General features: G+C 38.1%; 1 pseudogene; it reads left to right on the plus strand.

Annotated features, from left to right (window-relative positions):
• The first annotated feature begins 8,035 nt into the window (after positions 1-8,035).
• LOC129258650 (toll-like receptor 4) lies at positions 8,036-8,813 on the plus strand (annotated as a pseudogene).
• Positions 8,814-13,805: the final 4,992 nt, after the last annotated feature.

The following is a 13,805-nucleotide window of genomic DNA, read 5'->3' on the forward strand; positions in this document are numbered from 1 at the left end:
AAAGGACGCTTTGATATTGACCTGGGACATGTGGTTTTGATGCCTGCGTCATTAAAAGGTCAGGAAATACATTGGCATAAGTTACAAGGACAGTCAGTGGTCTAGCATGTCCAAAAATCCAAGATTGCTTAAAAAAATTGAGACTAAAATTACTGCTCTTACTTAAAAATTAACATATTTTATTAAAATCCATTTGAAGATATGATGTTGGTGTCTTCACTGTAGTTTAAACGGTAAAATACTTTTGGTCTTGTTACAATGATATGCAGTTGTCCATTTTGCAAAAAAAAAAAAAAAAAAAAAAAAAAATCGAAAAGGGTTTTCAAAATGGCGTCCTACTTGTTTCCAGGAGTATCTTGCTCGGAGGATGGTCGGGGTTACTCTGTCCAAACTGGCATTACTACAACCTTTCTTTCGACCAAAACAGCCTCCGTCTGGGTCATTATCAGATAAATATCTTTGGAATTTAAATTCATTCTTAATATAATTTCACTCCGATTAGGATCCGAAGTCTGAACGAGGTTAGTGATGTATAAATGAAGAACAATCCATTCACCTTAAAGCCTGTCGTATAAAATTGGTAATTTCCCCCCATATTCCATGTCACTATTTAATGTCATTACTAGATTGTGTTTTATGCATGTGCTCCAAATCGGTTGTGGTGTTAAGCATATAAAACTAAAAGTTTACTTTATTGGACAAATTCAGGATTTTACTACCAAAATCTATTTGGGCCGGATCTAAATAGAATATCTGCATATTTTGTCTTATTTATCTTAAAAAAAAACCTTATCAAGCATGGAATGGGCTGAAAATTTCAGGATATAATCTTAGTCGGATGCTTTTATAAAATCCAATCACTAAATATTTCTAATGTAATGTGCTCGAACGGCAATTTGAATGAAAATAAAAGCATTAACGAGAGAGGGCGCAAAAATGCCATATTTAGTTTCTGATTGGTAAACATATTTGTACTACGCCTTGTTACATTGCAATGTTCAACGGTAATAGAGTATATTTCACATTACTCACACTACTGTATACCAAAGCCAGGCTTTAAAAGTAAAACATTTGCGCTTTCAGTTTCAATGATAAGGTTCTGCGATATCCGGTTTCAAGGCCTAACGACCCATAAATGAATGTCATTCGATAACATATTTACCTTCATCTTATAGACAATTAAAAAATAATGAAATTAAAAATAACCCCGGAAAATATAGAATGTGGGTTTCATCATGAAATTTTACTTCCTTGTCTTACTGAGGTATCACGAAGCCATCATTGATTATCCTGTACTTACTAAGAGTTGAAGTCTATCGACGATCTGTGTCAATTCCATCTCTATAAAGCAATACGAATACTTAATTGCACTTCAATCACGCAAAAGTACTCGGAGTCAGAAAAAACCGACGGTAAATATAACATTGTCCTTCTTTTGTCTTTAGATATGATTTATTATTTGTTTTACTATATATTTGTTTCCATTAGTTAATATCTACATTAGATATGAAGTATATATGGTCATAATGCGTGTTCCAAACATTCACCATTCTTTCAAACTACTCTTGGACTTATGTTAATACCCTTCCATTCAATATTAGAATGATGTTCAAATTTTATGTATACTATTATTATAATGATAATAAAAAAGATCGTGATTACAAAATAGTCTTGGAGATAGGGGCTTTATTCAGAATTTTCGGTGGGGAAGGATTGACAAGCTTATCCGGGGTAAGTATTTTGTGCTGAGTCCGAGAACAAGTGGAAGGCCTCTGGCAGTCTCGCCTGCATTACGCGATTTAATATATCAGCAGTGCTAACTTTGAAAACTACTATAAGATAATCATTCACAAAAACACCATTCATATAATGACATAATACCACGTTCATTGACCCTAGATGACATTTGAATGGTGGCTTAAGACTTGTCAACAGAACTGCACCCATGTCCACATTTCATTCACTCTATCCATAAACTTTCAAAGTTATGATGGCAATTCAACAATTACCCCAACATGACCTAAGTTTATTGACATTTGACCTTGGTTTTGTGACCTGAAACTCACAGGGGATGTTCAGTGATACTTGATTACTCTTATATCCCAATTTTTATGAAATAGATCCATAAACTTCAGAGTTAGGATGGTAATTCAACAAATACCCCCAACACAGCAAAAGTTAATTGAACTTAAATGACCATTGACCATGGTCATGTTACCTAAAACTCGCACAGGATATTCAGTGGTACTTGATTAACCTAATGTCCAAGTTTCATGAACTAGATCCATAAATCTTCAAAGTTATGAAGGTAATTCAACAAATACCCCCAACTTGGCCAAAGTTCATTGACCCTAAATGACATTTGACCTTGGTCATGTGACCTGAAACTCAGGCAGGATGTTCACTAATACTTGATTAACCTTATGTCCAAGTTTCATGAACTAGATCCATAAATTTTCAAAGTTATGATAGTAATTCAACAAATACCCCCAACTTGACCAAAGTTCATTGACCCTAAATGACCTTTGACCTTGGTCATGTGACCTGAAACTCGAGCAGGATGTTCACTAATACTTGATTAACATTACGCCCAAGTTTCATGAACTAGGTTCATATAATAATAATAATATAATAATAATAATAATAATAATAATATATGTGATTTGTAATGCGCCAAATCCACTCGGCAGAGTGCCCAAGGCGCAGTGAAAGAAGAGAGAAAGAACGAAAGAGAAAAAGTACAAATATAATAGTAATAGATTCAGGAGCAATTAAGAGTAAGAGGCATTGAATAGACGAGTCTTAAGGTAACGTTTAAATTTGCCAATGGACGTGCATTCACGGATTGTCAGGGAAAGATCATTCCAGAGAATAGGGCCAGCGTGAGCAAAAGCCCGAACCCCCCATGTCTTAACGGATTTAGGAATAACTAGGGAACCAGAGTTGGATGAACGTAGGGACCTGACTGGAGTGTATTTGCTGATTAGATTAATATTGTACTGTGGAGCAGAGCCATTAATTGCGTGGAAAACAAGGAGAAGGATTTTGAAGATGATGCGATCGTTGACCTTTAACCAATGAAGAGATTTCAGAATGGGTGTGATGTGAACATGTTTTTTAGATAGGGTGACCAAACGTGCTGCAGCGTTCTGGAGCTTTTGGAGTTTAGACAACTGGGTGTTGGGTAAATTGTACAGTAAGGCATTCCCGAAATCAAGTCGTGAAGAAATCAGAGCATGAACCAATTTTTCAGTAGCAGATTTTGACAAATATTTCTGATGAACCCAATATTACGGAGCTGATACCTTACAGACCTACAAATGTTGGTTATTTGATTTGACATAGACATTCCACAATCTAACATAACACCTAGGTTACGACACGTCTGGGACACATTAATGGTACATCCCGAAAAAGAGACGGATGACAACTTGACCTTACAAAGTTGAGCCCTTGAACCAAATAGAAGGAACTCAGTTTTGGAGGGATTCAATTTCAATGAATGACTATCCAGCCAGGAGTGAATGTCAGCTAAACAATTCTCAAGAAGGGCGATTGCATTTGTTGCATCAGCCTGATTTGGTTTGAAGGAGAGATAGAGTTGGATGTCATCGGCATATATATGATAATTGATGTTGTGGCGTTGTAAGATATGTCCCAAACTAATCAAGAAAATCGAAAACAAAGTGGGCCCGCCCACAGAACCTTGCGGTACACCGTGAGAGAGAGGCATACTTCTAGATTTGCAGTCATTAATACAGACAATCTGCGAGTGACAGGAAAGATAAGACTGGAACCATTCATATGCCTGACCCCTAACACCAAATGAACTGAGTGTATTAAGTAGAACAGTATGATTGACGGTATCGAAAGCGGAAGACAAGTCGAGTAAGAACATGGCTGAGATATTTCCTTTGTCCATACCCTGAAGAATAGAGTTGGACACATTGACCAGGAGAGTTTCCACACTATGGTTGGGACGATATGCAGATTGAAAGGGATCAAATAAATTGTTGTCCGAAAAATAATCAGTAAGTCTAGAAAAAACAACCCTTTCAAGAATTTTTAATAAGAATGGCAGATTAGATACAGGACGGTAATTTTGCAGTACCCCTGGATCAAGAGAACTTTTCTTCAGAAGTGGAGTGATATAGGCAACCTTCAAACAAGTGGGAACTTCAGCCTGATCAATACTTAAGTTAACTATCTGTGAAATAATGGGAGCAAATGTAGAGGAACAATCTTTTAACAAAATGGTAGGAATCGGGTCTAACTGGCATGATTTAGGGGGTATTTTGCTAAGAATTAATTGAATCTCATCTGGATTGGTAGGATGTAGAGTCTCAAGCAAGGTCGCAGTGAAAGGTTGAGGACAGGACTCATCTGGATGAAGAGTGTCGCAGATAGTCCGAACTTTCGCTTGGAAGAACTGGATGAACGTCTCAGCCATAACATGACTATCAGTGTGACGCGGTAGAGGGGTAGACTGCTTGCGATTCAAAAGACGGTTAGCAAGAGAGAAGAGCTTGCGTGAGTCGCTACCACAGTCGTCAACGAGACCAACATAATGTGAGCGTTTCGCCTTCATCAGCATGGAGTTTACCAAGTTCTTCTGAGCACACCATAGTTCTCTGTCGATGTGTAGCTTACCGTTGGAACGCCATTTACGTTCAAGTCTCCTGCGTTTCCTCTTAGCTGCGGAAATATCAGGATTGAACCAAAGACAGTCGTTACGTTTCTTGATGGTTCTCGTCTTGGCCGGTGCATGAGAATCCAGGAGTGTGCCGAGCTGTAGATTGTACAATCGCACAGCATTGCATACACTGTCCGTATCAGAGGCTGTAATGGTGCAGCTGGCAACGTCATTGGCAAACGTTTCTCTGTTTATTGCCTTGATGTTGCGACAGGTAAACGTGGAGTCAGTCCGAAGAGGCCTTTTATGACGAAGCTGGCAGGTGATGGCAGATTTGTTTGAAATACCAGGAATAACTTTCAGACCAGAGCAAAGCATGCAAGTTTCATGAACTAGGTCCATATACTTTCTAAGTTATGATGTCATTTCAAAAACTTAATCTTAGATTAAGATTTGATGTTGACGCCGCCGCCGCCGCCGCCGTCGGAAAAGCGGCGCATATAGTCTCGCTATGCTATGCAGGCGAGACAAAAATGAGAGTCTTGTTGACTGTCCTCACGACAGTCTGGCCAATTTTGACCAAAAATTACTATTTTGACCAATCTTTGGAAAATGGTACCTCAACAGAATGCTTTTGAAACCACATCCAATTAACAGGGTCTTTCCTAAGTAAAAATGCACCCGGATTCAAGATAAAGTAGTTTCATTTGCCAAATCAGAATAGAAGTGGTAATTTCAGCCATGTTTTGACGAAAAATGACAATCTTCATGATTTTTTTGTTGTCCGAAACATGTTACAAATATTGATCAGAATTACAATTAGATGTCTTTAGAAAAACACATTTATTTTTAAAATGTGTGTTGGATCATAACTATCAACCTTATGTAATTTGTTTTGTCAGTTTTGACATTTCAGGGTCATTTTGGGTACTTAAGACATAAATGACCATTCGCGCAGTTTTGCATTATAAACTGTGCAAATTGGCAGGAAATTCAGCATGATTTATCTCCTTCCCTTATCAAATGGGAATGTATTCAAAGGTCCATCTTAAGTAGAATATCATGCTGATTCATAATATATCAGTCTTAATGACCCTTCAGGGGCCGCGGAAGCGGGGGGGGGGGGGCTTCAGCCCCCACCTTTTTTTCCCAAAACCGTGTACAAAAACGTAAAAATGACCATATTATTATTATTTTTTTTTGAATAATATGATTGTGATTTTTTACATGGTCAGTCCGCCCTCTTTTGGCTCAGCCCCCCCCCCCCACTTTGAAAACCGTTCCGCGGCCCCTGCCCTATGCAACATCTTACGGTCATGTCATCAGTTCAATTTATCCAAAAATACTTCGAATGTTAACTGTGCAAATAGACAAAAAAATTTGAATAAAGCCCTCTATCCCTTAAAAATTTAACACAGTTGATTGTGACGATGATGATAAACAACGGAAACAACAATAATAATAATAATAATAATAATCATAATTGTAATAATGATTTAAAAAACAACAACTCATATTTCATTGAGAGTTTATGTTCGATCTCTTGTTTCAGGCTGGAATCTTTCATCATGGCTCACTTCTCCCTACTTCTCCATGTATCAGTTGTCTTGATTCAATGTTCACAAAGCCTTACAACCCATCTCCATCTGAGCCCGCGAAGATGTCATGAAGACTTGAAAGAAAAGACTGCAATGTGTGGTAAAATGGGGTTTAATTCTGTTCCTCAACATCCCCCAGATGGCATCGAGGTTCTACAACTGGAATACAACAACATCTCTTCTCTACTGAATTTTTCATTTACAAGATATCCTCTCATTGCCAAACTGGATCTTTCCACTAATCGCATTAGCGTGATAGAAAATGCAGCTTTCCACCCTCTAAAGAATTTACTGCGACTGATCCTTTCTTGGAACCCACTCTATGTGTTTGAAGGTACAGGTATTTTCAAATACACAAGGAATCTATCGTACTTAGATATGTCATACTTAGGTTTGAAGTCAATCCCTTATGATATGCTGGCATGGATTCCCAAACTGGATACTTTAAATCTTGAGTTTAATCTGCTCACCGTTATAAATTAAAGCTCGTGTGGTAGGGTAAAGACCGTCGATCTGACAGATAACTTGATTACAAACTTAACAGTAAATACTTTCAATTTCTCCTGCAATACTGATACTTCAAAGATTTATGGGAACTTCATCAGATCAGTGGACCACCAAAGTTATTGCGTCACTTCATGTGAAATCTTTAAGATTTCTATCTGATACAATGACAACAAAGACGTTGAGTAGCATATTAAGAGGAATATCCAATTCGTCAATAAAGAGTTTAAAAATATCAAATGGTATCAATATTAACTTCTCTTCGCCAGGCTTATTTGATCCACTGCGAGATTGTTCTCTAGAAAACCTCGACCTCTCTCAAAACGTTATACGCTCTCTATCTCCTAATATTTTTTCAAATCTGACAAGCTTGAGGAAATTTATCCTTAATAACAACGATTTCGTTGTTATAAAACCCGAATTCTTCTTCGGCATGAAAAATCTAAGAGTATTAGAAATTGAATATACTCAGCTTAAAAGCATAGATAACCATTTGGTACCATGGCCATGGAGCTCGGGATTGTCTGAGTTACGTTTATCTAATAATGATTTGATTAGTATTAATGAATATACGTTTATGGGGCTGCCCAACCTCACGCTTTTATATTTGTCCTCAAACGAATTTCTAATCTACATAGAAGACGGTTCCTTTGCTCATCTGAAGAGCATTGAACTAATGATTTGCCTGAATGCAACATCGTAAACTTTCCAAGCATGATGATTCCAAGGTTAAAATCTCTCTACCTTAACAATTTGATATCGTTAGATCCTATATCACATTATGCTTTTAGTAATATGCAGCATCTTGAAAATTTAGAGATGATGAGTGCGGACGTTTTTTTATATCAACCTATGGAACAAAAAATCGAATGCATATTTTTTCGACGGTTTGTCCAATCTCAGGACTTTGAATCTGAGCAAAAATCGACTATCGGGTTTACAAGGTGGAGATAATCTGCCTCCCGGAGTTCTGCAACAGCTCTCAGCTTTAGAAAGTCTCAATTTAGAAGAATGTGACCTGTCAGATATTCATCCCGAAGCCTTCACAGGACTGAAATCGCTGCAAGTCTTAGTACTGGGAAACAACAAACTTAAACATTTACCCGTTGTTCTATTTCAGAAATTAATTCATATAATAACTATTGATCTCAATGACAACATTCTGACGAGCCTCGAAAGATAATTTTTTTTGAATAACCGAAGGCTTGAAGTGCTTCTTCTTTCTAATAACAAATTAACGCGTCTTGACCAAAATGCCTTTAAACCGATATATTCCTCCCTTTTATTGATCGATCTTTCGATGAACCCTATAAGCTGTAACTGTGATCTCGGGTGGTTTCTTGACTGGTTAAGCAGATCACTTATCCTCCAAAATAGCAATAAAACTATTTGTGCGTCGGATTCTTTAGAGCCTCTTCAGGACCAGCACCTGCTTGATTTTGATCCTAAAGAATTTTGCAGCATCGACATCGTCCCCATCCTCCTTCCTTCCCTAGCAATAATTAGCCTAATTTTAATCGTTGGACTCACTTATCACAACCGTTGGCAGTTAAGGTACAAATTGATTCTTGTGAAACTAGCAGCCATTGGCTACAAGGAGATGCGAGATGCTCGGGATCATAATGACTATGAGTTTGATCTGAACGTCATTTTTTACGATGACAATGAACCAACCGGCTATCGCAGAACGGCTTCCGCAGTTTCAGAGAAATGTCTTTGGCGATGATGAACTCGTGCTGGGAATGTATTACTTAGACGCAGTTGACTACGTGGTGAGCCACAGTTACAAGACAGTCGTTATCCTTAGCAGAGCTGCAATTCTTGATCGGTGGTTTATACTTAAATTCCGTACAGCTATGGACCATGTCAGCGATACCCGAACATAATTTGTAGTGATGATCTTCCGTGAGGACATCCCAGATGATGAGATGCCATTCTTGGTGAGGTTGTTCCTTAGCGATGGCAGACCTTATATTTACTGGACAGAGGATGTGGGAGGACAGGAGTATTTCTTCGAAGAATTGACCAAACATCTTACCATTAATCTGCGCACCAATGATAGGCTACCTGTCGAATAAATCTGATGTGGTTTCGTTTCAAGTAAGCTGGTATGGAGAAAACGAGGATTCTGATTTTTTTTAATTAGCACATAATCCATGAATCGAGCATTATCAAAGGTGTAAATCCCGGTGCATGGTGTATCCCACCCTTAATTTTTTTAGGAGAAGAAGCGGCCTAGAAACTGTTACCTCTCACACCTTTTCAGAAAAAGTTGTATTTTTCAGAGTATCAAGTAATTGATATTTCTAATTCAAGTTGTATGAAATCATCTTTCTTTAAGATGCAAATAACATGGCTAAAACAGAAAATTGAATACGCCCAACTATGCATTCTAAAATGGAAAGACTCTTTTTCGGTCGCAACGCTATCTCGCCTTATAACACAACGTGAATATATTTTAGTCCCGACAAATTCCTGCGCCTGTTACAAAGCTTGTAAATGCACTGCACCACGATAGAACGCTTGTCATGTAATTATGTAATGTGTGTTGACGGTATGATATTTTTTTCAAAAGACCTAAATATTATACAGATATTGCCTACCTACACTGTAAAAACTGTGGTGTTAAAACTGACACCAGTTGGTGTTAATAGAGGACCACACCTCGAGGTGTTAAAATTACACCCTAGAGATTGAACATAACACCAAAGAGTGTAAATGTAACAACCAAAGGTGTTGTAATAACACCTATAGATGTTAAACTAACACCATCAATTTAACACCGGAGTAAAATAACTGGTGTGGTCCTCTATGTACACCGGTTAACACCACAGTTTTTGATGTGTAGAGTTTGAATATAACATTTCCTCTCCCCGACGGAGTTATATTTTACCCAAGGGATTATATTTCCCCGAAGCGCGCAGCGCTGAGGGAAAATATTCTCCCGAGGGAAAAATATAGCTTCGGAGGGGAGTTGAAATGTTATTTATTAAAATGATAGACCAGGCAATATCTGTTATATTACATAGTCTATGTGGATTCGCCATCAGAGATTGCATTCATCATCTGGCTCCAACCCGAAATTCTGGCTACAGCTCTGATCCATTAACGTCATAATAGACTTTTCTTTGAAAATACATCAAGCGCATTCTCCATGCAATCAACGCGTTAACACTAGCGCGTACATCATTACACAACTTGTGATGCTAAGTTCACACCAACGGCGAATGCCGCGCTTTAAATCGGCGATCAATTCGGCGTCATTTTTGTGTAATTTTCAAAAAAATCTCACGATCTCCTCAGATATGTTATGCTCTGATAAGCTCTGATACGCTCTGATGCGAAGTTCGTTCCCGCTTTGATCGACAAATTATTTTCCGAATCGCTACGGCTTCTCACGCTTTGATGCCGATTGATCAAGATTTATTACGCTTTAAATCACGCTTTGATATGCTTTATTACTCTTTGATAAGCTTTGATGCGCCTTTCACGCTTGAAATAACGCTCTGATACGATTATCAAGCTCTCTTGTGCATTGATAGGCTATGTTAAGCTCTGTTACGCAATGACAAAATTCGAGATTCTGATTGCAACCCGCCTCTGATCCAGAGTATATAGCAGATACACGAAATCATTGCACCTTTGCGAGAAGAACAAGATATGGAAGTTCAATATGAACCAGAGTATGAACCATCTTATGATGTAGACATGACTTTTGTCTCCCTGCTATATAACTAGCCCTCGAGGCAGAGGAGAGAGAGGAAGAACAGCAAAGACAAGAGGAGATTGAACTACCAGCAGGAGGGAGAAGACCATTCATCAGGTGCTGCTGGACCAGGCCATGGCTCACTGAAGAAAAAAGACAGCAGTATGACCAGTACACTATCCTCTTGGACACACAACTGAGGTTAGAGGACCCTGTTGCCTTCACACACTTCACTAGAGTGACCCTTTAGGTGTTCGATGAGACCCTTGCGAGAGTGGCACCAGTCATCCAGAAGCAAAAGACTAACTACAGACACCCTTTGTCAGCTGGCCTCAAACTGGCAATCACCTTGAGACATCTGGCCACTGGGGACAACTACAGATCACTGGCATACGGTTTTAGATGTGGTATCTCAACCATATCAGAGCTGATTCCAGGAGTGTGCAGGGCCATTGTAGAGGCATATAAAGATGAGGTCTTCAACATACCTACCACTCCTGAAGCATGGAGCGCCCTTGCCCAGCAGTTTTGAACAGAGATGGAATATCCCCTATGCAATTGGTGCCTTGGATGGAAAGCACATAGGCATTAAGAAGCCTCTTCTCTATACCACAACTGGCATTGGTAGATGCAGAGTACAAGTTCATCTTGATTGAGCTGGGAGGTAAAGGACACATGTCTGACTCCCAGATATTCACAGACTCTGAGCTCTTCGAATGCCTAGAAGATGGGTCCATAGGGCTGCCCCCACCATGCCCTCTCCCTGGAGAAAATCAGCCTGATATTCCCTACTTCATCCTGGGTGACGATGCTTTTGCCCTGAAGAGCTACATGATGAAGCCATACAGTAGAAGAGGAATGACAGATGAACAGAGGATCTGCAACTACAGGATCTCAAGGGGGAGAAGAGTGGTGGAGAATGCCTTTGGCATCATGGCCAACAGGTTCCGGTGCCTATTGGGAACACTGGAACAGAAGGTAGATAACGTCAGAGATTTGGTAGAGACTGCTGTGGTGCTCCATAACCTGCTAAGGAAGAGGGTGGCGCTGGCAGCCAATGCGGTGGACCACGAAGATGAAGAGCACAACTTCGCACCAGGGGCCTGGAGAGATGGACCTCACTGGGAAGATGTTCCGCAACCACCTGCAAGAGGGAACCTCGCCACTCTGGATGCCAGACATCAGAGCGATCATCTCAGAGAATACTTCGTCTCTCCAGTGGGTGCTGTTGACTGGCAACAAAGAATGGCTGGGGTGGTACTTCCTGGTTGAGTTAAGAAAGGAATGGCTCAGATATCGTCAGAAGCAGATGATTAAAATAAAGACTTTTGTGTCTGAAAATAAGAACATTCTCCCATATGCACACTTTGTTTATTTTTAATATAATTTTGAAATAAGTTTTGTATTATGTGTATTTGTGAAGATGTTATTATAATTATTGATGTTATTGGTGTTGTTATGTATTTCATCTGCTTGTAAAAAATATAAATACAGAAAAAATCAGATAATACTACTATTGTGATTCAGGAGTGAAAATTTAAAGGAATCAAGTTGCAGAATTTGAAATTAAGATATGTGCGATAAGATATCTTGAAAAAACGCAATTTTTTGTTAAATTGATTATTACAAATTATTACAAATTGATTTTCTTACTAATTAAAAAATTAGTAAGAAAATCAAATTTAATATGTGAAATAAATAACCCTTATTGTAACAGAAAAAATAAAACAAAGAAAATAAAGTATAAGACATTATAAAATTAAAAAAATAAATATAATAAAAAAATAAATAGGAAAAGCTTTGTGGAAAACTCAAAGTTTTCAACAGAGTTTGTCTATTTATTGTTTTTTTGTATTGCCTTTTCTATCTTATTATGTTTTATACAGGGTGTCCCATAAAAAATGCCCGGTACACTTCCGGTCGTTTTTTTGTTTCATTATTTTTTTATTCATTGAAGAGACCAACTCTTCATTTAGTAACTGATCCAATAATACCAAAATCACATTCAGTGGTTTTTGTGTTATAATACTTCTTGCAAAGGTCTGTAAGCGGTAAAAATCAGGCTGATCCTTAACTGTAGGGCCTACGGGCAAATTATCAAAAGTACATGATTTTATTGCTTGCATCCCTTTGCAAAAAGTGTAATAAAATAAAAAATTACCAAATCATATTTCGTGATGTTTTGGTCAGTTACTTATAAAATGCTGCTCTTTCCAATGATATAACACTGTTGTGCATTCCGGACCGGAAATGTGAAGGGCGTTTTTTTTGTAGGACACTCTGTGTTTTTATTTCTTTTGTTTTATTTTTATTATTTAAAGGAAGACTTGAAATCATGGTTACGTATGTTTCACAGGCTTTTGCAACAAATTTGATTTGTAAAATAATTAAATTGAATAGTTTTCAATGATATGTATTTTTATTTTAACATGTAGGCTTATAGCTTAATTTGTTTTAGAAAAAGTTTTAATAATAAAAGATCGTGCTTTAATTTACATTACATAAACATATCGGCAAACTTATTGATTTGCGACATTCTGTTTTTGTCGGGTCTGATGAATGGGTAACTTCCGAAATAATCATAATTTGATGTTCAAATTTTCGGCAGTACAAGTTAACAATATAATAAAGAAAACTTTTACCGACAACTTTCGATAATCGGTCATTACTTTATTTTTTTGGGGTAAAACTATTGCGACAAGTATTTCACTGAATTGTACATATTTAGTCGTTTCGAACCTTTAATATGATACATTTAAACGTTTCAAAGCAAACATTATGATCACTGTTTCCAAATCATTATAATATATCCAACTTGATATAACACATATACAACTTTCAAAGCAAACATTATTAAATTTTCCAAAACATTGTAACAAACAAAAATCCTTCTTTGTCTTATCATACATAATACAATGTACAGACAAATATTATAACATCAAACTATAAAAAGTACATGTAGCATAAAAAATTGAAAAATCTCCCGTGTCAATTCAAAAAAAGCTACTGAATTCACTTCTTGGTGGTGTCATCTTCCGGTCCTGGAGGAAATCCCAGAGGAGTCAGAGGAGATGGTGGCCTGGTGGAGATACCTGCAGCGGTTATGGCACTGTTTACCATGTCAGTCGGATTCAGGGAGTCGGTAGTATTGTCAGCAGCGGCAGTAGCATCAGCACCATACCCTTGGGAGCTGGTAGCAGTGAAGGGAGTGGATGATCTTGGTATGGGTGAGACGGGGCGTGTTGTTCCCGTGTCCAGGTCCACGAGGACGGGGGATCTCAACGATCGTTGTGAGTACATGGCAGGGAACTGTGAACTCATGAACTGAGGGTCCTGGGAGCGCCAGAGACTGGTCTGTTGTCCT

This window comes from Lytechinus pictus, chromosome 4, assembly GCF_037042905.1.
Source record: "Lytechinus pictus isolate F3 Inbred chromosome 4, Lp3.0, whole genome shotgun sequence".
Lineage (NCBI taxonomy): Eukaryota > Metazoa > Echinodermata > Echinoidea > Temnopleuroida > Toxopneustidae > Lytechinus > Lytechinus pictus.